This window comes from Lactuca sativa, chromosome 3 (assembly GCF_002870075.4).
Source record: "Lactuca sativa cultivar Salinas chromosome 3, Lsat_Salinas_v11, whole genome shotgun sequence".
Classification (NCBI taxonomy): Eukaryota; Viridiplantae; Streptophyta; class Magnoliopsida; order Asterales; family Asteraceae; genus Lactuca; species Lactuca sativa.
The window spans coordinates 302,502,406-302,527,692 of NC_056625.2; positions in this window are offsets into that span (position 1 = coordinate 302,502,406).

Genomic DNA, 25,287 nt, shown 5'->3' on the forward strand with positions numbered 1-25,287 from the left:
AGAGTTCTTCAGCGGAGAAGTTGGCGGAGATATATGTGAGAGAAGTGGTATCTCAGCATGGGGTGCCGATCTCGATTGTTTCAGACCGTGATGTGCGCTTCACTTCCAGATTCTGGAAGAAATTCCATGAGGAGCTAGGTACTAAATTGCATTTTAGTACTGCATACCATCCCCAAACAGACGGTCAGAGCGAGCGAACGATTCAGACGCTGGAGGACATGCTTCGAGCGTGTGTGTTAGATTTCGGGGGTAGCTGGGATGCGTATTTACCCTTGGCGGAGTTTTCCTACAACAACAGCCATCATTCGAGCATTGGTATGCCACCCTTTGAGCTGTTGTATGGTAGGAGGTGTCGGACCCCCATTTGCTGGGGAGAGGTGGGTCAGAGAGTGATGGGCAGTATAGAGATCGTGCTTCAGACGACAGAGCAGATTCAGCAGGTTAGACAGAGGTTATTGACCGCCCAGAGCCGACAGAAGAGTTATGCAGACAGACGCCGATCCGAGCTTGAGTTTCAAGTCGGTGACTTCGTTCTCCTGAAGGTCTCTCCTTGGAAAGGAGTGATTCGATTCAGGAAGAGGGGCAAGTTGGGACCCCGGTATATTGGGCCATTTCGTGTGATTGCAAGGATAGGCCGGGTAGCCTATCGTTTGGAGTTGCCAGCAGAGTTGGGGCAGATCCACGACACTTTTCATGTGTCGCAATTGAGGAAGTGTATAGCCGATGAGTCGGCAGTGGTTCCATTAGAGGATATTCAGGTGGATGTGAGCCTGAATTATGCCGACAGACCAGTGGCCATCAGGGATCGGAAGATCAAGGTTCTGAGGAACAAGGAGGTACCTCTGGTGTTGGTTCAGTGGCAACACCGGAAGGGATTGGAAATGACATGGGAGCCGGAGCGTGAGATGCGGGAGCAGCATCCGGAGCTATTTTCAGAGTGAGACTTCGAGGGCGAAGTCTAGTCCTAGTGGGGGAGAGTTGTAACAGCCCGGAATTTCAGGTATTGTTATATTTATGATTTTGGGTGTTTTAAGAGGGGACTCGGCGAGTTGGAGCCTAGACTCGCCGAGTAGGATCGCGGATCTGGTCGCGGGTTCGCGACTGGACTCGACGAGTCCGGATATGGACTCGGCGAGTCTGCGCTGTTTAGCGAAAACCCTAACCTTTCAGGTTTGGGACGTATATGAGGGACCTTAAGGCCGTCATTGTTTACCCTAGTCCTCTGAGAGAAACCCTAATTCGATTATGAGCATCTGGAGCAAGGTAGAAGGCCATTGTTGATTTTGGAAGTGTTGTTTTGCAAGGAAGAGGAGGCTTGGTTAAGGGAACAACAAGGGAAGCCACGTTCTGAGGATTGGGGACACAGAGAGCACGTTATTCAGGTAATATTTCGAGTTGCATCCTTCTATGTTGATGTGTATATGGATTTAGGGTTTATTGAACCCTTTTGTGGCTAGATTGAGTGTTACCTTAGTCCCCCAAACGATTGGAACCCTGTATTGGGATCTTTGGAAGTCCAGAATGTCCCATGCCTGAGCATTTCGGGAATCAATGGAGGTTTTGGATTGGAATCCTTATGCCTTAGGTCAAAATGTAAATTATGAGTCATGGGGTGTATTATGAGCACCGAAATGAGGACCTTACGTGATGAATCAGTCTAGGAAGGCCAGACCTATGAATGGTCGGAGCAGTTCTGACCTTAGAAAGCAGTTTGAGCGGTTTCATGACATGGACTCGCCGAGTCCGATGAACAGACTCGGCGAGTAGCTTGAAGATTAACTGGGACTCGTCGAGTTGTTCTTCAGACTCGGCGAGTTGAGTCGGGGTGGCCCCGCGATTTTTCCAGGAGAAACTCGTCGAGTCAAGGAGGATACTCGACGAGTAGAAAGGGAATCTTAGAGAATTGGTGAGGACGTCTAGACTCGCCGAGTCGCCCTAGCACTCGCCGAGTCAGGTCAAGTTGACCATTGACCAGAGTTGACCTATGTTTGACCTCTTAGGGATAGTCAAACTTAGAAGATAAAAGTGTTAATAAGAGATGTATGGTGTTATAGGGAGATTCTAGCTCGGCGGATCGAGTACGAGTGACTTCGGGATTTGCTAGCTTTCGACATTCACGAGGTGAGTCTTCTCACTATACTGTACCCGGAAGGGTTTGACTGTGTGACCGGAAGGTCGGATATGATATGTGATATAGGTGCTATATGTGATAAGTTAATTGTTATGCGTGCTATGTATGTTTATGTGGGCCGGAAGGCAATATGTTATGGGCCGAAAGGCGATTATGTTATGGGCCGGAAGGCGTTGTGTTATGGACCGGAAGGTCGGCGTGGGTAGGACCGGAAGGTTTACCCAGCAGGGACGGAAGTCCCCTGAGACACATGGACCGGAAGGTCAGGGCCTGGAAAGGCGTATGTGCGTATGTTGTATATTGGGGAACTCACTAAGCATTTATGCTTACAGTTGTTATGTATGTGTTTCAGGTATTAGCGAGGACCGTGGGAAGGTGCCGGCGTGATCTGTACACACTGAAAGATGTTTTGCGATCTTGGGATTTAGATGACTTGTATTTTTGAGATGACACTTGAAATGTTTATGCCTTGTTTTGAATGAAAATAACTTATTTTGAAATGAAAAACTTGTTTGAAAATTTACGGTGTTACATTCAAGTTTTCAACGACGAATTCTAGATCCCACTTTGTTTCGAGGGTCAAATGGGAAGCATCTCATGCTGGTCCAAACTTATGTTGACAACATCATTTTCGGATCCACTGATTGTAAGTCCCTAAATCTAGAACCAACTAGTGATCAAACACAAGAAAAAGCTAAAATCAGTAAGAATAAGGAGGAGTAGAAGCAGAATTGATCCAATTTGCACATGTTATATTAGCCGTAAACGTCAGGTATAATGGAACACACACATACAACCGTTAACACTTCTGACAAGACCGACACCTATTTATAGGGAACAATGAACTGCAAACGGGTTCACGGTCGGAAATGGGTTCAGTGTCGCAAACACCCTTGCAGCCACAAACACCACTTGAACAGAAAATTACATGTTTTCGGTTCACCCAACCGTAAACAAGCTAAATACACAAATAAAAACTAAAAAGACCGATACAGATGGAAGCTTAGCCCAAACCAACAACATGTGACCTAACAGTCTCCCCCTTGGTTTAAGGCTAGCATAAGTTTAGCCTTGTTCTATGACTAGCACATCAAACCTTCCCATCGTACCCAACCACATCTTTTTCTCAATAATATCCACAATCATGCCTGTAAATTCTTTCACAGCAACCTCAAAGATCTCTCGATTGCATACAATTTGATGGTGAGCCATGGTGTAAATATCCCGTTCACCAAACTGCGACAATTCCTTCTTATCAACGACACGAAAGACACCATCTGCAAATTTGATAACAGCAGAGGCAGTGGCTTCATTACGGACCCAACATTCCATATTTTTCAGTGATCCATCACAAAAATTCATAACAATAGGAATTTATTTTATCTAATTTGTAGCAGGCCACATTACGTACGTGAAGGTTTTGTTGGTCTTAGGGTCAAGAAGACCTTTGACTCTTGTAACAATTGGTAAAAATAGGAACGATCGTACAATGCTATGTTTTGATTATTAAGCAATATGAGTATTTCATCAAGAATGGTTGAAGGAATTTAACCGCTTTTATTTAAATAAGTTATTGTGAAATATAAAACAAGTAGCTATTGATAAATTTCGTTATGATGTATGGCTACGAACCATCACCGGTTTGTGAAATTAGCATATAACATCATTTGAACGCAACAAACTTAATTTTTGTATCAACATGTATCTAGTTGATAATTAAGTTGCGTTCTATGTAAAACATGTGCTTAATAGTTGTGGAGGATCTAAATTTGACAAATATACGAACCAAAGTGTCAAAACGTGTTTAACGATATGGTTAATCGGTTAAATGTCATGAAATTATACATTGGTCAATAAATTTTATATCTAAATAAATTAAAATATAAAATGAATTATTATAAGGTATAGTTAGAATGTATTTAAGTGTTTTTGAATAAAAAGAATAAAACATAAACATTAAAGTTCAAATACACAAAAACTACATTGTTATTTTATACTAAGTATAAATGTATGTATTTGTATATATGTATTATTATCTAGTGAATGACTAGTTATGAGTCATGACTTAAAGTGATTTCATGTAAGTTTTATGATGTCTAAATCAATTAAGATAAGAGAATTGGTGGAGATAAGTGCCAACTTAACTAATAAGTGCTTAATCACTTAAGACATTTTACTAAGAATGCTTCTTAATCCCTCTTCTGATTTTCGAGATTAAGACCTTCCCTCTCCTTAACTAGAACTCCTAACTAACTAAATAAGTAGTAGTTAGTTAGTTAACTAACCCTATCTCTAAGCAACCACCCAAGCAAGTGGCTAGACAAGATCACATCACTTAAACTCGCATCCCATCACAAGCTAGTGTAGGTTTTGTCCCCTTATCCTCTTCCACTCTTTCCTTCTTCATATCCACGAAATTCCTCTTCATTTTACCCTCATTTGACCAGCCAATACTCCAGGAAATTACTCTCAACCTTCATCTCATTTTCAAGCACAAGAACTTCCTTCCAAAGCCATCAAAACCATGAACTAAAGGGCTGCTGTCCCTTTTGTGTTTCAGCCACCATTTCACCCATCTACACCTTCCTTTTGCTTGATATTTTTACCACCAAATACCCCTGGAAGTTACTTGTTATGATACTCAAAATTATTGATTCAAAACAGTGAGTAAACTACCCTTTTTCTTGCTCTTTTGCTGTGAAATTTTCGTGACAGCAACATAGCCAAAAGAGTGGCTGTTTTGGAGCATCAAACCAATAACCAAAAGTTCATATTCAACCTTCCATTATTCAAGTATTCACATAAGTTGAGTTCATAACCCTACATTTTCATGTTTTCTTCAAGTTTTAAGGGGGGGAATACAAGTTAGAACACTAAACATAACTTAAATTTAAATGACAGCTTTCTACAGGAAAGTTGAGTCCTGTTCACGGACTGTTTTGACCATCTTAAACTTAATATCTTTCAAAACTGTACAATATGAAAATAGCTCAAGTTTATACCTTTCTAAGGACTACTCGCAAGCATTCATACGATTTTTCTACAATTTATGGCGATTTTTATAAAACTGCCTGTCATTTCAGAAGTGATTTCGGACCAGTCTGTGAAGACGTTCATTTTCACACTAGTTTGAGACCACTAAAAATCATAATAAAAATTGGGAACAAAGTAGACTCATTTTATAAATTCTCAGATGTGACGGATTCAGTTTTTGAGTTAAGATGATTTTTCTATGAGTTTTCTAAAAACAGGGACAGTAAAGGGTAAAACTGTCAATAGTGGTTTATAGATTTATTAACACCTTCTAACATTTTTGAGCAATGTTTATACATTAAGGAAGTTAAAACACAATCATTTAAATATGTTTAATTACCATTTTTACAAAAGTGATAAGTACAAAAAGGTCTTTAGTATCAAACTTAAGGATTATTTCATGCAAAGTTTCTAATAAAAACGTAAGAATATGAACAACAATTACGAAACATACCAAATCATCTTTTAAAACTTATACATATATATAATGTCACAACTGGAAATTTTGTGTCATGTAATCTATACATTCAAGCTAATGTGAATCAAAAACTTCAATTAAATACATCATACAAGTACTACAAGTAGTCATCAAACAATTGGAAACCCTAAAAGTTCTTGTTTAGGTACACCTTGGACTAGAACTTCCTTATTGGATCCAAATGGACCAATAAGCTTCCAAATAGACTATCATGGGCTTAGAACCCTAATTGGGCTCTAATTGGACCCACACTTATTTATTTCAATATTTTGGGCCATATTGGGCCTAGAATAAAATAAATCACAAGCTTTGATCCATAATTTAACCTAACCTAGCTTAATAAAGCATAAAAATCACAATTTTATTTTATAAGGCCAATGAACACCCAAACTACCTCTAATATTGGGCTTAGGGGCAAAAAGCCCAAAAATCCTTTCTTCTCTCCCCATTCTCGGCCCAAGCCCAAGGAAAAAGGGAGAATTGACCTTGGGTTGCCACCTCACTAATATCCCACATATCTCCATGCATGGACCAACATGTATCAAGGAATGTCAACTCAACCTTTTCTCTTCTCTTTCTTCTTGCTCTCGGCCAAACACAACACACACACACTCACAAAAAAATCTATTCGACTCTCTCTAAATCTTGAAGAACATCTCCTTCCCCCTTCTTCAAAAATTTCGAGAATCAAGAGCTTCTCAAGGAGGCTTTTCCCACAAAATCACCATCTAAGGTAAGTTAATGTTTAACTTATGATCTAACTCCCTCTATTTCATTAAAATCTCTTCTAAATTCATTCATATTTGTGATCTTGCATCCTAGAGGTCGAAATCTTCACCAAAGGGTGCTTAGGCCAAAAATCACTTCATTTTCCTTCCATTTTCTTTGCAAAACCGAGCCCCCACACCCAAGGTGAGCTTCATACCCCCTATTTTCTGTTTTTATGACTTTTGTGGGGGGGGGGGGGGGAATACAAGTGAAAGTGTAGATCTATATGTGTTTTGTATGCCTTGTATGATTTCCATGCTTATATGTATGCATTTGTGTGTTATAATGTTGGATCTAGCCATAAAACCCCTCAAAACCAAGATATATCTTGTGTTAAATGATTTTAGCTTCAAATATATTTCTACATACAAAGTGTTTCAAGAAAAATGGCCAAGTGGTTTAGTAACAATTTTCTTTGGGTTAAAAACACAAATTTTGGGCCTAAAATGTGAAAAATACAAAATTAAGGGTCCAAATTGGCATATCACGAATTCTGATGGATGAAGTGTGCCAAAATAGTTTCCATAAATCAATTTCTGGAAATATACTCATTTAGGGGATTAAAAACATAAATTCCAAGCTTAATGGGCTAAAAATGACATTTTTGGCCCAATGAGGCCCATTATGCGAATTTTTCTGTTTTGGAGGGCCAAAACTGTGATTTTCTGTAAAACAGTGCACCATAAGTGATCCAAGTCCTTTTCAAAGGTTTAAAATGCTTTTTAAATTTAAAAAGGACCAAAGTTGCAAAAATTTCACAATTTGGGCCAAAATTGTCAAAATTGCGAAAAGAAGGGTTATAACCGAGAAAACTGAAATTTCAGGGACTTAAGCTGTTTTCTATGGAAAATATGCTGAAAAATATTTATTTCAATAATTTTTGGTGTTAAAATGTCAAGAAAATTGATTTGAGGACCAAACCGGAAAGTATTTAAATAAAGGGTTGAAAAAGTAAATTTTACAAACAAGGAGGGGCTGAAAACAGAAAAATTTCAAGACTAATTCAATGCATGCAATTTGACCAAATAATGGTACCGCGACTATCGACGAAATACAATACACTAAAATGCCAAAATCGTTGTAAAACGAATTGGTTCGGTCTCGAACCAATAAAAATCTGAAACTTCTAACATGGCGACACTGCGATACATACAAATAACGTTTGGGAACTTAACTTACATACGAGTGTGCACAGACGTCTACGCACCATCTTTGGGCCCCAAAAGTGTAAAATCTTGTTTGTTGGGCCTAGCTAGCCCAATGACCTGATCTTAAGGCCCGAAGACATTTTTTTTCTACGAAGTGTTGGGTTTCACCGACTTGGCACAACGTAGAGGGACTTTCAATGGCTTGTATACCACTGGTCCCCAAGGGTCCTTTGGTATTGCTAGAAGAGTCTGCATATTTTTGTGAGGCGGGTCGGGGACCCCTCGTACGCATATTATCCCCAACCGATTTATAGAGTCATCGGGGCCTTCGTGTCCTCTTTCTCTTCGGATGTGGGACGACACGTAGTCAGGGCGGCTGGATAACGTGATTAGTACGGACGACGCCTTCGGGATCGTTAGTATAGCTATAAACTGGGCGTTTGTGTAATGCGGGTTTGTAGTAATTAATCATGCTAAAAAATAATCCAACGTCGCCTGGGAATGAGACTACTATTTTCGTAATGGTTTCAACGCAACTTAATGGAACTCAAAGGATTAGGAAAACATCGGGTTTTCCTAGGATTCTCAACTCATATCGGATTCGAAATGCATACAATTTTAACGTACAATTTTTACAAGTATAGAGACAAACAAGCATACCTATGGATCATCACACCTTTTTGACTATACTATTTTCAGAAAATATCGGATTTTCTGGTGGTTTTTTAAACAATACAAACATTGGATTTCAAACACTACTTATTAACTCACCAACATTTCATATGTTGACGTTTTTCAAAATACTTGTATTCTCAGGGAACCAGTGAACCAAAGGAAAACATATTCGGTGATGGTTTGCAGTTTGATTATGAACGAATCGAACAATTTATTTTTTTTGGGGAATGTAATGTTTAAACAATGTATGACATGTAAACGCTACCGGTTGTACTATATGAATGCATGGTGACGAATGTTGTTATGTTTCATATATATTCAATGTTATGGTATTCAATTGAGTCACGACAGCCCCCGGACGTTTCCGCCGTCTGGTTCGGGGGTGTGACAGGTTGGTATCAGAGCCAGGTTTATAGCGAACTAGCATGTCGAGCCACACATTGATATGCAACTATAAACCAAAAAGAGGGACTAACATAACTCTGAACAAAACAAGTAAATAAAACACACTTGCTTGCATTAGGGATAAGGACCTAACGCTGAATCAAACACAATAACACTGGTATCTCGGTTAATTCGGGACTGTTCTTAGTGATACCAAGGAGTGAATGTAGCCTGATCAACTACATTCTCTCCAAGGTAAAACTAACACACGTCTTGAGGAGATCGGGATAGCTAGAGAACCTAAAACTATACCCTTTATCACCAAAAAGAGAACGTTCGCTTAGCCTGTATACTAGTCATAGCATCCTAGGAATAATGTTAGCATATTTACATACTCGCGCAGACAGCATGGCTAGTTTTCATCACCTTGGAGACCCCTACTTCCCTAATCAGGGAAACAACGGGTGGCTAGAGGAGGAGGAGCCTGAGGAAGAGCCTGAAGAGGAACCTGAGGAGGAGCAGCAGGGTATCCAGTTTTATCAGGCCTTAGTAGCTCACGGGATGCTTGTGGATGAGCCAGGAGAGAACCCAGGAGAAGCACACGATGTCGGACCCGACGAATACGTAGACACCGACTACGAATTTGCAGAAATCGACAGTGACGACGAGGAAGGTCAAGTCGGGGACCAGGACCCCATCTTGCCATGCGAGAACGAGGCACAACCAGATCACCCTGCTCCACTAGTGAACCCCCAAGAGAGAACCGTTCCCTCGAAGCTGAGATCGCCGCACTGCGACAACAGCTGTATGCTATGGAGGCTCGGGCAGTGCAAGCGGAGCATGAGAGGGATGAGGTCATTGGAGACATGGCAGAGATGGCGCAGCTGCTGGCACAACATTTCGGCATATGACCTCGGCACCACCTCCTGACGCAGCTCATCGCGGTTAGGGATAGACTTATCATAGTAGGCCATTAGGAACTATGTTATGTACTCCGGCTCTATGTTTAAGTGACTACACTACTCATGGAGCCGTTATGCTGTCGGATTAGTGTCACTCATGTATGCTCCTGCGAGCAAATTTTCTTGTATTAAATGCGGATAATATTAATCAACTTTTATGTGTTTTACTATGATATTATCAGTTGTTATGTGTAACAACCCGAAGTTGTTCATCGCCGAAAACCCGTTCTACCCGAATAACTCGTCGAAAATCGAAATGTCCCGTTATCATTTTTGGGCTTAGTTATCTAAAATTATATATTTATTTTCATTCAATGAGGGTCCAAATCATTTAGGAACTCATGAATTTAGCCCAAGACATTTATTTCTTAAGTTTTAGAAATATCCTCGTCGGGTGACGAAAACTCAATCGGGTGCAACCCAAAGCATCGTTTAAGGCCGGTATCGGGTAGAATTCCTCCGTGTCCAAGTTTTAGGGACTATATAAACATGTTTTAGCACTCATTTGAAGCTTTTTCCTTCTCTCTCTACTCTCTCTCTAACCTCTCTCCTAAATCCAAAGATTAAGTGTCCAAAACTCAAATTTAAGGCTTCAAATCCTTAAGGTACCTTCCTAGCCTTAATCTATAGCATGTTTAGCTTCCAAATTAGACACTTAATCAAGAAATTGGACAATGTATGTGAGTTTACGGCCCAGGAGGCAGCCTAGGCCGTAAACACCATTTTGAGGAGTTTTTAGCCCTTAAACTCCTTCCTAGACTCAATTGGACTTTAGATATGGCTAAGGGACTTCAAGTTATGGACTTAGAACACCTAAATCTATGATTTTGTGGACTTTGAAGGAGTTTACGGCCAAGGCATAAGCTTGGGCCGTAAACTCATGAAAATGGTGTTTTTCATGCCTTTAAACCCTTCCAAATCACCCCTACAGCTTAGATATGAATTATAGGACTTTGATTCTTGCATTTGGACACTTGAAACATTAATTTTGAGGGACTTAGATGAGTTTACGGCCAAGGAGAGTTCTTGGGCCGTAAACTCCACAAAACTTGGCATAAATCTCATTCTAAGGTGTTAGAAAGCCATCCAACACCACCAAAAGCCTTGGAATAAATCAAGGGACCAACCAAAAATACTTTGAAGGCCTTAAACACATATTTTATGGGGTTTCTAAGAGTTTACGGCCAAGACCTGTTCTTGGGCCGTAAACTCCAAAATTTTTGGTGTTAGAATGCAAACTACACACCCCTAAGGCCCTTAGATGAATTTTAGAAGTCATTTCATGCATGTTCTAGACCTTGAAACACCTTGGAACACCACACACAAGAGTTTACGGCCATGAAGGGGGTTTCATGGGCCGTAAACTCCACAAATCCCCCAAAAATCCCATGCAAACTTTGTTGGATAAGGTGTCTAAGTCCATAACTATTTCGGGCTTGTACTTGACCCGACCCGGCATGGTCCATTTGGGTTGCATGGCACCATGTAATTGGATAGACTAAATGAGAGAAATAACACTTGGAGATTATTAATATATTATAAGTTCTAATATATTAATAATATTATTTGATTAGTTTGATCAAAGAATTAATTTGGAATTAATTAAGTGATCAAAGGATAACTAATTAAATATATGGGTTGATTATGTAAATCATCTATATCTTATATAGTGGGCTAAGAGGCTCCATGGATTATGAAGTTGGGTTCTACCCATAGGATGCTCCATGGATGCTCCATGGGAGTTACAAACCCATGGGTCATGGAAATGAAGAGTCATGACACATTAGGGTTTACATGGTGTAACCCTAGATGTGTCAACACTATATAAGAGTCCCATTCTCCACAAAATTGGCTACACAAGTTGAACACTAAGAAACAAGAGGGCTTGGCCGGTTTTGAGAAGTGTGTGTTATCTCAAGAGTCTTTCCAAGAGCATTTGGTGTTGTGTGAAGCATTTGAGGCATCACACTTGGGGTGCTAGGCTCACAAGGTTTCAAGGAACACAAGCAACAACAAGGTAAGTTATTCTATCTATGATTCAAGTTAAAATTGTTCCCCATGTATGCTAGATAGGAATATAACCTTGGAATTCAACTTTGCATGATAATTAGACAAACATAGATCCAAGGTTATTAGGGTTGCATGTACACTTAGGAAGTGTTAGAATGCTCAAAACCCATCAGTGGTATCAGAGCCTAGGCTTGTTTGTTTGTTATTTGTGCTTAAAAGTTGAAGAAAGTCGAAAATTCTGCTGTCTGACTGATGGACTCGGTGAGTCCATGGGGAGGACTCGTCGAGTTCATGTGTATCTTTAACCTACTCGGCGAGTAGGTTTATGCACTCGGCGAGTAGGGTCGACAGAGTGCAGAATTTCGACTTGAGTTGCTGGAAATGGATTAGAATCATTACCCTAAAATGTTTTGGTACTTGAAAACTTATTTTAGAAGGTGTAATGTCTTTTCTAACTCATTTACAACAACTAGTTATCAAAATTACAAAGATTAAATGTGATTTTGAAAGTGTTCATATTCATATTCTTGTTCTTATGATGTTTAGATGATCATAGGAATTATTTGTAACCTATGTGGTTGATTAATTCATGATCATAATGTGTTTTAATGGAGTCCATAATTTGTCCTCAAGTTATGGAAAACCAAAAGTCTCTTGGATTAAAAACCATTAAAAGAACACAAGAGTTTGGAAAAATGAAAAGTCCTCATTTTATTACTCTATTAAACTCATAAGTTACAAGAAATGAAAAGTTTTGAAAGTTTACAAAACTTGCCCTCAAGTTTTGGAACAAGTAAAGTTAAGTTAAAACTTTAGTTCCAACCCCTAGAATTTTAAAAGTTAAAATTCAACCCTTATACTTATATTATTATGATTTAATAATTATATATATATATGTATAAGAACAAAGTCGTCTTACCGCTAGTACGCCTCATTCACAAAGCCGGTCTATAAGGTGGGTATAAGGTTGTTGCCTATAAAATGGTGACTTAATGGGTGTCCACTCTCACCCACCGCTTGCTTGATCGGTGGAGGGTCGTTAGCCGAACGGGTAAGACAAGGACTTATTAATTCTCATTCAAAGTATGATGAATATTATAAAGTAACTAAATGTTTTATTAAATTCCCAATCATAGTTACTTTAGGAAAAATGTGAATAAGGTGCTATTCCATGAAATTACACTTTACACTTTGGTTAAGTCGTTGGTGGAGCGTGTGTGGTTAACCGGCACACTAACTTGGACTTAACAAGGTAGGTAAAGGGTGACTTAGGGTTTATTATAGTATCGATGGAGCGTGTGTGGTTAACCGGCACATCGATTGAGTGATAAACTTTAAGGGTACCAAGTGATTTGCATGGTTACTTCACACCTCGTTTTGTGATCCTCGGTATCCCAGTCACAAAACTTGGAGGGCACACTCGAGATTGAAACATGCCTTTGAAAAGTTCATTGAATCTCAAAGAATCTAGGAATTTCTAAGAACCATTCAAAAACCTAATACTAAAATATTGCGGTTTTCGTGGTGGAAATTGGTGAATCGTCATTCACCTACCTTTCAAATATGATATAGCTTAGATTACTGCATACCTCTTATAAGTTATATTATATTGTGATTGGATCCTAGCCTTAATATTACATTTGGGTGTTTTATTAAGGACTCTGTTATCTAAACTAATCTTGTCCTCTTTTCTTCAGATGTCTTTCAACAATGCTTCTGGCTCTAATCCTAATGGCTCCTTTTCCCTTATGAACTTGTGTGGGAAAGTCACCTTTGATGGATCCAACTTCAATGAGTGGATCAGAAACATCAGGATGATTACCCGCTACGAGGACAAAGAATATGTCCTTGACAGGGAGCTTAAGGAGATTGATGAGTCCACTGCAACTCCTCGGGAGATCGCTGAATTTCGGGCACATGAAAGGGATGCTACGAAAGTGGCTTGCATCATGATGGCCACGATGACAGCGGAACTCCAAAAGTCTTATGAGGATTTCTACCCTTATGACATGCACCAAGATTTGATGGAAAGATACCATCAAAGTGCACGACAAGAGAGGTATGAAATCATCTGCTCCATGATAACAACCATGATGAAGGACGGGGAATCCGTCACGAGCCACATGCCGAAAATGCAAAGGTATGTGGATCGTTTGCTGAAGCTTAATGTGAACTTCCCGGAGGATCTTGCAATAGATATTATTTTGCATTCCTTACCATCGTGCTATGATCAATTCCGCATGACATATCACATGAACAAGGAAGAAGTCACCCTCAGCAAACTTCAGGGACTTCTCAAGACCGCAGAATCAGGTCTTAAGGGGAAGTCGGTTGCTATCACTCCTACTCAAAACTCTACTCCGGTTTTGGCAATCGGGAAAAGTCGAGGGAGGAAGAGAAAGAGCTCTTCTAAGGGTACCAAGGTTCGGACCCTTGATGGCTCTTCTTCAAGTGGAACCAAGAAAGGTTTCATTACCCCTCCATCTGACCCAAAAGAGGCTGAATGCTTCTATTGCCATGAAAAGGCTCATTGGAAGCGGAACTGCCCAAAATACCAACAAGATGTGAAGGATGGGAATGTTAAACCCAACCATGCAGGTATTTACACTATCATTTCTAATAACTCACCCCATTCTAATTCTTGGGTCCTTGATACCGATTGTGGTATTCATATTTGTTGTGACTTGCAGGGACTAAGAAGAAGTGAGGATGTGGAGCAAGGAAGGATAAACTTGATCATGGGGAATAGGAAAGCTATACCTGTTACCAAGATTGGAGTTTATACTTTATCGCTAAGTAGTGGGTTTAGTTTAGATTTGAATAAGTGTTGTTATTCGCCAGGAATGGCAAGAAATATTATTTCCTTTCATGCTTTGTAGAAACAAGGGTTTACCTTTTCATTTAATAATGAAGTTGGTTCTATTGATGCTTTCTTTAATAATGTTCTTTATTTTAAAGCGTTACCTTGTGATGGTGTGTATGAAGCTGTATCTGTTGTAGATAACTTAGGAAATAATGTTTTGTGTATTGATTCTACTAATAATAACTTGGATAAAGCATCTTTATGGCACTGTCGTCTTGGACATATAAGCAAGAAACGCATAGGCCAACTCCAAAAGGATGGAGTCTTGGAGTCATTTGACCTAAAGTCAGATGATAGTTGCGAATCATGCTTACTTGGAAAAATGACAAAGTCACCCTTCACAGGTTCGTGTGAGAGGGGTGAAGGTTTGTTGGACCTTATACACACGGATGTGTGTGGACCATTCAAACATGCCACAAGGGATGCTAATCATTATTATTTGACTTTTACTGATGATTATAGTAGATATGGATATGTCTACTTGATCAAGCATAAGTCAGAGACTTTCGAGAGGTTTAAGGAATTTAAACAGGAAGTCGAGAATCAATTGGGCAGGAACATTAAGATGCTTCGATCCGATCGTGGTGGTGAGTATCTTAGTTCAGAGTTCCTCGACTATCTAAGGGAATGTGGGATAGTCTCACAATTGACACCTCCCAGGACACCACAGTTGAATGGTGTGGCTGAGAGGCGTAATCGAACCTTGTTGGATATGGTTCGTTCCATGATGAGTCGAGCTTCGCTACCAATCTCATTCTGGGGGTATGCCTTAGAGACTGCCGCCCATATTCTTAATCTTGTCCCTACAAAGAAAGTTGCCAAAACTCCTCACGAGATGTGGACTGGTAAAGTTCCTAAACAAGACCACGTCAAGATTTGGGGTTGCGAGGCTTTCGTGAGACGCGAGACTCATGATAAGCTCGAACCTCGAAGCGAGAGGTGTATTTTCATCGGTTACCCACAGCGATCCTTTGGTTACCTCTTCTACAGACCTAGTGACAATGTGGTTTTTGTAGCAAGAAGAGGAGTCTTTCGAGAAAGAGAGTTTATAAGCCAAGGAGACAGTGGGAGGGAAATTGATCTTGAAGAAATTCAAGAATCAAGCGGTGAAGGAACTTCAAACTCTAGCCCTCAACTTGAGGAGGAAACTCCTGTTGAGCCAATTGACAAATCTGTACCTCTGAGACGTTCCACGAGAGTTAGGAGTGCACCTGAGCATTACTATGGATTCCATATTACTGCAGAAGGTGAGACACTTATTAGTGATGGGACACTAGTAAGTCAAGATGACCCTAACAGCTACGAGGAAGCCATGGCAGGCCCCGAGTCTGCTAAATGGAAAGAGGCTATGGATAGCGAGATACAATCCATGTATGACAATCAAGTTTGGAACTTGGTTGAAAATGTACCAGGTCGCAAGACAGTAGGGTGCAAATGGGTCTTCAAGAAGAAGACCGACATGGATGGTAAAGTACACACTTATAAGGCTAGACTGGTTGCAAAGGGCTTCTCTCAAATTCCTGGAGTGGATTATGATGAGACCTTTTCTCCGGTAGCCAAGATTAAGTCTATTCGGGTTCTGTTAGCCATAGCTGCATTTCATGATTATGAAATATGGCAGATGGATGTCAAAACCGCTTTCCTTAATGGAAGGTTGGCTGAAGATGTTTACATGAGTCAGCCAGAGGGTTTTGTCAGCAACGAGTACCCTAATAGAGTGTGTAAGCTTGAGAAATCCATTTATGGATTGAAGCAAGCACCTCGCAGATGGAATCTTTGCTTTGATGAAAAGGTCAAGGAATTTGGCTTTTCTAGGAGTGAAGATGAATCTTGTGTGTATGTCAAGGCTAGTGGGAGTATAGTTAGCTTTTTGGTATTGTATGTGGATGACATACTACTCATAGGAAACGACATTCCAACCCTACAGGAAGTTAAGTCCTGGCTTGGGAAGTGTTTCGCTATGAAGGACCTTGGTGAAGCTGCCTATATTATAGGGATAAGAATCTTGAGAGATCGGAGTAAAAGACTAATTGGACTTAGTCAGAGTACCTACTTGGATAAGGTGCTGAAGAGATTCAGCATGCAGGATTCCAAGAAAGGAGAGTTACCCATCCAGAGTAACACCAAATTGAGTAACACACAAAGCCCTAGCACTGAGGCTGAGATAGCAGAAATGAGTCGAACACCTTACGCTTCGGCTGTAGGATCGATCATGTATGCTATGACGTGTACTCGACCCGATGTAGCTTTTGCCTTGAGCATGGTTAGCAGGTATTAGGCGAACCCTGGCAAGGCTCACTGGACTGCGGTAAAGAATATCCTCAAGTACCTACGGAGGACTAAGGACTGGGTTCTTACCCTCGGTGGGAGTGATGACTTGAGAGTTGTAGGGTATAGTGATGCTAGCTTCTAGACTGATAGGGATAATTTCCGCTCTCAGTCGGGCTGGGTCTTTACCCTAAACGGAGGAGCAATTTCTTGGAAGAGTTCCAAGCAAGAGACAGTGGCTGATTCTACTTGTGAACCAGAGTATATTGCAGCTAGCGAGGCAGCAAAGGAGGCGATATGGCTGAAGAACTTCATTGGAGACCTTGGAGTTGTACCAGCTATTAAAGAGCCAATGGAAATTTTCTGTGATAGTGAAAGTGTTGTTGCCTTAGCCAAGGAACCAAGGGATCATGGGAGATCCAGACACATCGACAGAAAATACCATTTCATTAGACATCGGATCGAAGAAGGACACCTCGTGGCAAAGAGGGTATCATCAGATGAGAATCCGGCAGATCCCCTCACAAAGGGACTGACTCGGGTTAAGCATCTTCAGCATGCTCGGAGCATAGGGCTGAAAGATGATATTAGATTTAGTAGTTAGATAATCTCGAAATTTGTAAAGTGTAATTGACAATTGATGATGAATAAAAGTGTTTTATTTATGAGTAAAGTGTTGCTATCTCTTGTCGATCGTTTACTATATTTCTTTTGCATGTTTTGACTTCCAGAATAATTTTGTTTGGTATAACATATTATTCAAACCTCCACATTCGGTCATATGTTGGAAGTAGATATGAATCAAGACTGTCATGTTTGGTTGTAGAGGTCTTGGACAAGGCTACAACAATCATGAGTGCTCATAAGTTCTGAGCATTGGACTCAACCCACGCTCACTGGAATCACTTCATGGAATTCTATCTCGAGTGATCGTGAGACGGTAATATCATATAAGTCTTCAAACCTAGAGATATGATTTGTTACTTACAAGTTGGTTATGCATTGACTGTACGAAAACCGCATTGGTAACTCGATGTTGTAAAACGTACTTTTGTGTGTAATTCAATGAGTGGTAGAACAAACATATGAGTCGAAGTTTATCTGTTCCTTCTTGGATTAGAAGCTGATATCTGGGCCCCTCGATGATTTTGTTTTGACCCATGTACCGGGCCCGGTCAGAACTAAGTTGATGTGTTCAATTAAGTTCTATGTCAAACAAATCGGAAATCGGGAAACAAATGTTGGACAATAAGCAAGACTATGTTCCATGTATTTGTCCGGCTGATATCTAGAACGGAGGATTATATGATCACTTATCTTAAATGGCATACCATCGTCTTCTCAAGTTTCGAGAAACCTTGTAAAGAGCTACGATTGCCGATCGGTTCCTGAAGTCATACTTGCAGTAATAGTTACTAGACTTATCCAAGTGGGAGACTGTTGGATAAGGTGTCTAAGTCCATAACTATTTCGGGCTTGTACTTGACCCGACCCGGCATGGTCCATTTGGGTTGCATGGCACCATGTAATTGGATAGACTAAATGAGAGAAATAACACTTGGAGATTATTAATATATTATAAGTTCTAATATATTAATAATATTATTTGATTAGTTTGATCAAAGAATTAATTTGGAATTAATTAAGTGATCAAAGGATAACTAATTAAATATATGGGTTGATTATGTAAATCATCTATATCTTATATAGTGGGCTAAGAGGCTCCATGGATAATCAAGTTGGGTTCTACCCATAGGATGCTCCATGGATGCTCCATGGGAGTTACAAACCCATGGGTCATGGAAATGAAGAGTCATGACACATTAGGGTTTACATGGTGTAACCCTAGATGTGTCAACTCTATATAATAGTCCCATTCTCCACAAAATTGGCTACACAAGTTGAACACTAAGAAACAAGAGGGCTTGGCCGGTTTTGAGAAGTGTGTGTTATCTCAAGAGTCTTTCCAAGAGCATTTGGTGTTGTGTGAAGCATTTGAGGGATCACACTTGGGGTGCTAGGCTCACAAGGTTTCAAGGAACACAAGCAACAACAAGGTAAGTTATTCTATCTATGATTCAAGTTAAAATTGTTCCCCATGTATGCTTGATAGGAATATAACCTTGGAATTCAACTTTGCATGATAATTAGACAAACATAGATCCAAGGTTATTAGGGTTGCATGTACACTTAGGAAGTGTTAGAATGCTCAAAACCCATCAAGCTCATGTTAGGCCTTGGATTAATTTTACCAATCACATGTGATTTGTTCTAGCACCATTTAGCACCATTTCCTTGAGTAATTAGGAGTTTACGGCCAGGAGCCTATGCTAGGCCGTAAACTCCCATAAATTAATCATTCTAGTGATTTTAATCCATTCCATGCATTTAGAACAAAACCTAGAATCATTTCCCATGTCCATATAAGCCATTTAAGCCATTTAAACACCCAAAACCACACCCACATGAGTTTACGGCCGTAAACTCATGTATGTGTGTGTTTTGTGGTTGTAAACTCATGTAAAAGTTTACTCATGGGGAGTAAACTCAAGTCCCAAGTCACTAGTGTCATTTCCCATCCCTAAACGCCACCCGGGTCCCTTCAAACACTTGTATCGGAGTGTTTTCGCGACTTGAAGCAATTGTCCCTATCCAACAATCAATCTAGGTCCTAATTAGATACAAATGTGTATCTTTACATTATAATTAGGAATCTCGTGTATTTACAAGCCCCGGATCAACTCTTAGCATCCGAATCGTCATACATCTCGTCCGGTGAGTTCATACCCCTACGCCTTTTTCACTGTTTTTAACTGTTTTCAGGGGGGAATACAAGCAAACCAAAACTATTTTCAAATCATAACATTTATGTGTTTCAAATAATATCTGGCAAATATATAAACTCTTTTACTCCTTATGTATTATGTTGAGCATAAGGAATGATTTATCAATTTCAACTAAATGGATTTTAGTTAAGAAAATAATCAAACTAATCAAATTATTATGGGAATAATTTGGGGTTCTATGTTTCTCTTTATATCATGTACTGATATCTATATTAAGTTATTAGATAAACTATGTCTGATTCAGTTTATCTCCGTATCATTCGAATGTTTTTGCCAGATAATTTCATTGTATGTATCTATTTTTCACTGTATCATGTCTTAAAGTCTATGTATGTTTGTAATCGTATGAGAATCCTGTGAATAGTTTAATACTAGTTTGTGAGATAGTCACTACCCTTTATGGATGATCAAGTAAATCCTCTCCGGAAGTGTAACCAGAGTCTCCTGGAGGGAGAGCGAAGAGGTTGTGAATAGATCTATTCGGGACTGACAATGCCACACCTTAACTGCTAGCTACAGTTAGGCGGGCACGCCTAGGGTGACAAATTTGGGATATCATTCGACGTCTGACTAACGTCAAGGAGGTCTCGTTGTCATATCAGCATGGTTACCCGACTCACAATACGTATTAATATAACTTATTCACAGCTAGGATTTGTTTAGAATTTATATCTTGTTCGGGATGGTAATCCCATGGTCTTGTATCTATATCTCATTCGGGATGGTATTCCCATGGTTTTATGTCTATATCTCGTTCGGGATGATAATCCCATGATCTTGTGTCTATATTTCGTTCGGGATGGCAATCCCATGGTTTTGAAACTAAATCTTATACGGGATGATAATTCCATGATTTTATCAATCTATCATATATCTAGTTTCGGGATAGTGATCCCATGGTCTATCGAACTATCTTATATCTACTTTCGGGATAGTAATCCCATGGTTTTTATCGAATTATCTTATAACTGGTTCGGGATGTAGTCCCAAGGTTTTCAAAATGCTTTCTATTTACAGTTCATCTAAATTATAGTTTTGTTTATTAAACTATACTATGTGTTATCCAATAAATCTTACAATTAGGAAAATATGGGATTTTCCTGGGGTTAACTTATATCTGTAACAAGAACTGTAACGAAAGATAATTTAATTACTTTACATAAGAAAATATGGGATTTTCTTGGATATCAAATATTTTTAGAAAACTAAAGGAAACCGATACATTTTCACAAAACAAAAACCGCTTATGAACTCACCAGCTTTATGCTGATTTTCAAACCGCTTGTATTCTCAGGTCCAAGTTAGACAGGTACCCGGCGATATCTTTTGGTGAAGACGGAGTGCTCTGAAGACTCGTCTATTTTGTTCATATGATATATGTATAACTTTGTACAATTTACTTTTGAACTAAATGTAATCTTTCATATATATGTAATGTAATGGTTGTTTAGTGTGATTACTATGTACATTGGATTTGATACACAACATGGAGTCAACCCCGGGAACGTTTCTGCCTTTGGTTTTCGGGGTGTGACAGATTGGTATCAGAGCCCTTGTTTATAGTGAACAGAGTATACCAAACCTTACATGGTATAAGACTATAAACATTAAGGGGCCTAAGTGCTCTGAACTAAAAGTATCCTACAACATATAAGTATTTTCAAAAGTATTTAAGTATGTCGAGCCGTCGAAATCCGTAACTATAAGTAGAACAAAACATAAGTAAATGGGTGTTGTACACTACGGTTAAACCTGGGCAGTTATGTAGTCGTGTCTAGGGTCAATATAGCCTGGCCAACTATATTCATTCGAGACACGACCAACATGTGCTTGGGAGTGACTGTAGCATGCGGCATACCTAAAACTTACCCAATATCCCAAACAACAAATCGTCGCTGCAGCGAACTATGAAATACTATGGGAGTATTTCTCGAGCCGATCTTTTGTAGAAAATCCTCGTATACGCGTTATTCCTTAATCATTCCTCTAGCGATAAAATGCTCTATCTTTATAACTCCTTTCTGCTTTATCGCTTTGTATGATACTATATTTTCCATGATGAGATATCTCCTGTCCCATATCTCTTGATTCAATTCAGAGGACTTATGATCCTCTCTTTCCTGATCTTGTTAGATCACGATGCCTCCAAGAAAGAGACCCAGCTCAACGAACAACAACAATCCTCCTTTTCAACTTGATCTTGCATCACTTCAGACAGGTCTGACTGCTGCAATGGTAGCAGCCATGTCGCAAATGAACTCTAGGAATTCAGGAGGTGATCCCCAACACCAAAACCCAGAAGATAGCCAGGGACACCAAAAAGGGGGTTCCTATAAGGATTTCATGAACGCAAAACCGACATTCTTCGATGGCACAGGGGGTGTCATTGCTTTAACCCGATGGTTCGAGAGAATCGAATCAATCTTTGAAATATGTGGCTGTTCGGAGTCTGATAAAGTCAAGTTTGCCGCCTGTACCTTCTTAGACAAAGCCCTGACTTGGTGGAATGGCCGAGTCAAATCCTTAACCTTACCTGTAGCCAATGCTATGGGTTGGGAAGCTATGAAGGAGCTTCTTCTCGCAGAATATTGCCCTCGGGGCGAACTTCAGAAGCTAGAACACGAACTATGGAACCTTAAGATGAAGGGTTCTGACATAGTTGCTTATACCTCAAGATTCGACGATATGGCCCTACTTTGTCCGGGAATGGTTACCCCGGAAAGTAAAAAGATAGAGAGATTCATCTGGGGGTTGACCCAGCCAACAAAGGGGAATGTCTTGGCTGCGAAGCCAGACACTTATGACAGTGCCAAGTGCCTTGCGAAAATCCTGATAGATCACGAAGACAACTCTGATGAAGAAGCTACTACCCCCGAGCCAGTCACTAGTGGAGGCGGAAGTAAAAAGAAATCCTGGAACAAGCGTAAGGCCCAGAGTACGCAAGGGTCTTCTAAGAAACAGCAAACGGTAGCAGTCCATGCTGCTACTGCCCCTGTTCCTGTTTCAGCTATAGGGTCCACAGCCCAAACTCCCGCCAGTGGATACACTGGTACCCTTCCTTGGTGTGGTAAGTGTAACTACCACCACCGCATTCCTGGACCATGTCGCGAAAGGATCTGCGACAACTATGGCAATAAGGGCCATCTTGCGCGAACCTGCAGAAAACCAGCGAAGCCAACGAACCAATTATCTGGAACGGGAATCAGTCCGGCCTGCTACAATTGTGGTGAAGCTGAACACTTCAAAAGGAATTGTCCCAAGACAGCTACAACCACAAATCCCTCTGCTGCCGCAGGTATATCTCTCTTTGATAATTCTTATGCTTGCAACTCTTTTCAATTTTGGTTACAAAAAGGGAAACCTATTATCTATCTATTCGAATGTATTCTGAACTCAATCCTTCGCATGTAATCGAAATGTATACCGTCGAAACGACTAACTAGTGAGATAGAGAACACTAACTTCGTACCTATAGATTGAATCCTCGGTCCGGAGGACTATTCTATTCCATTCAATTTATAAAGGGGGAAAACTTTTCTATGAAAATACTTTGATGCCATGTTTAACCAGAAATGACCGAGTTTTCGTTCGCGTTGTTATCTTTACTTTCGAAAGGGCCGCTCGTTAGATCTTTTTCTCGACCCGATTCTCGTGATCTTCGGCATCAAACTTTCGTATCATTCTATGCCTTAGAACTCAAAAGTTTTCCCAATATGAGTTACCACGCATCCTTCGTTTCTGTAATTCTTGAGAAACGGGAAGTTAGCAACTGTTCCCTCTAAATGTCTATCCCGAAGGATTCCCGGGAGTTTCTTCCGAACACCTAGTTAGTCTCACATCAAACCTTTCGAGATCTTCGTAGAGATTGATTCCGTAACCTTCAGGTTTCGGATGCCCTTAGAGCTTGGTAATATCTATCTAGACCATCACATCTCGAATCCTTAGAAGCGTCTGCCCAATGAAACCCTGGTGATTCCTTTGAGGAAACTGAAGTCGTTCAGGGTTAGAACTTCCACGAGAAAGCAGATTGATATCGTAGATTGAGAGAGAGTCAAGAAGCGAAACCAAGACATGTCCCGATAATGAGAATTCATTAGAACACTCAATAGAGCCCTGATTCCACTTGAGAAAGTGAAGATCCGAAGCAACAAATCCATTCGTATCTCATCCCAATCCATGACCTGTATCTTATTCTTTGAATTTCGGGACGAAATTCCCTCTAACGGGGGGATAATATAACAACCCGAAGTTGTTCATCGCCGAAAACCCGTTCTACCCGAATAACTCGTCGGAAATCGAAATGTCCCGTTATCATTTTTGGACTTAGTTATCTAAAATTATATATTTATTTTCATTCAATGAGGGTCCAAATCATTTAAGAACTCATGAATTTAGCCCAAGACATTTATTTCTTAAGTTTTAGAAATATCCTCGTCGGGTGATGAAAACTCAATCGGGTGCAACCCAAAGCATCGTTTAAGGCCGGTATCGGGTAGAATTCCTCCGTGTCCAAGTTTTAGGGACTATATAAACATGTTTTAGCGCTCATTTGAAGCTTTTTCCTTCTCTCTCTACTCTCTCTCTAACCTCTCTCCTAAATCCAAAGATTAAGTGTCCAAAACTCAAATTTAAGGCTTCAAATCCTTAAGGTACCTTCCTAGCCTTAATCTATAGCATGTTTAGCTTCCAAATTAGACACTTAATCAAGAAATTGGACAAAGTATGTGAGTTTACGGCCCAGGAGGCAGCCTAGGCCGTAAACACCATTTTGAGGAGTTTTTAGCCCTTAAACTCCTTCCTAGACTCAATTGGACTTTAGATATGGCTAAGGGACTTCAAGTTATGGACTTAGAACACCTAAATCTATGATTTTGTGGACTTTGAAGGAGTTTACGGCCAAGGCATAAGCTTGGGCCGTAAACTCATGAAAATGGTGTTTTTCATGCCTTTAAACCCTTCCAAATCACCCCTACAGCTTAGATATGAATTATAGGACTTTGATTCTTGCATTTGGACACTTGAAACATTAATTTTGAGGGACTTAGATGAGTTTACAGCCAAGGAGAGTTCTTGGGCCGTAAACTCCACAAAACTTGGCATAAATCTCATTCTAAGGTGTTAGAAAGCCATCCAACACCACCAAAAGCCTTGGAATAAATCAAGGGACCAACCAAAAATACTTTGAAGGCCTTAAACACATATTTTATGGGGGTTCTAAGAGTTTACGGCCAAGACCTGTTCTTGGGCCGTAAACTCCAAAATTTTTGGTGTTAGAATGCAAACTACACACCCCTAAGGCCCTTAGATGAATTTTAGAAGTCCTTTCATGCATGTTCTAGACCTTGAATCACCTTGGAACACCACACACAAGAGTTTACGGCCATGAAGGGGGTTTCATGGGCCGTAAACTCCACAAATCCCCCAAAAATCCCATGCAAACTCATGTTAGGCCTTGGATTAATTTTACCAATCACATGTGATTTGTTCTAGCACCATTTAGCACCATTTCCTTGAGTAATTAGGAGTTTACGGCTAGGAGCCTATGCTAGGCCGTAAACTCCCATAAATTAATCATTCTAGTGATTTTAATCCATTCCATGCATTTAGAACAAAACCTAGAATCATTTCCCATGTCCATATGAGCCATTTAAGCCATTTAAACACCCAAAACCACACCCACATGAGTTTACGGCCGTAAACTCATGTATGTGTGTGTTTTGT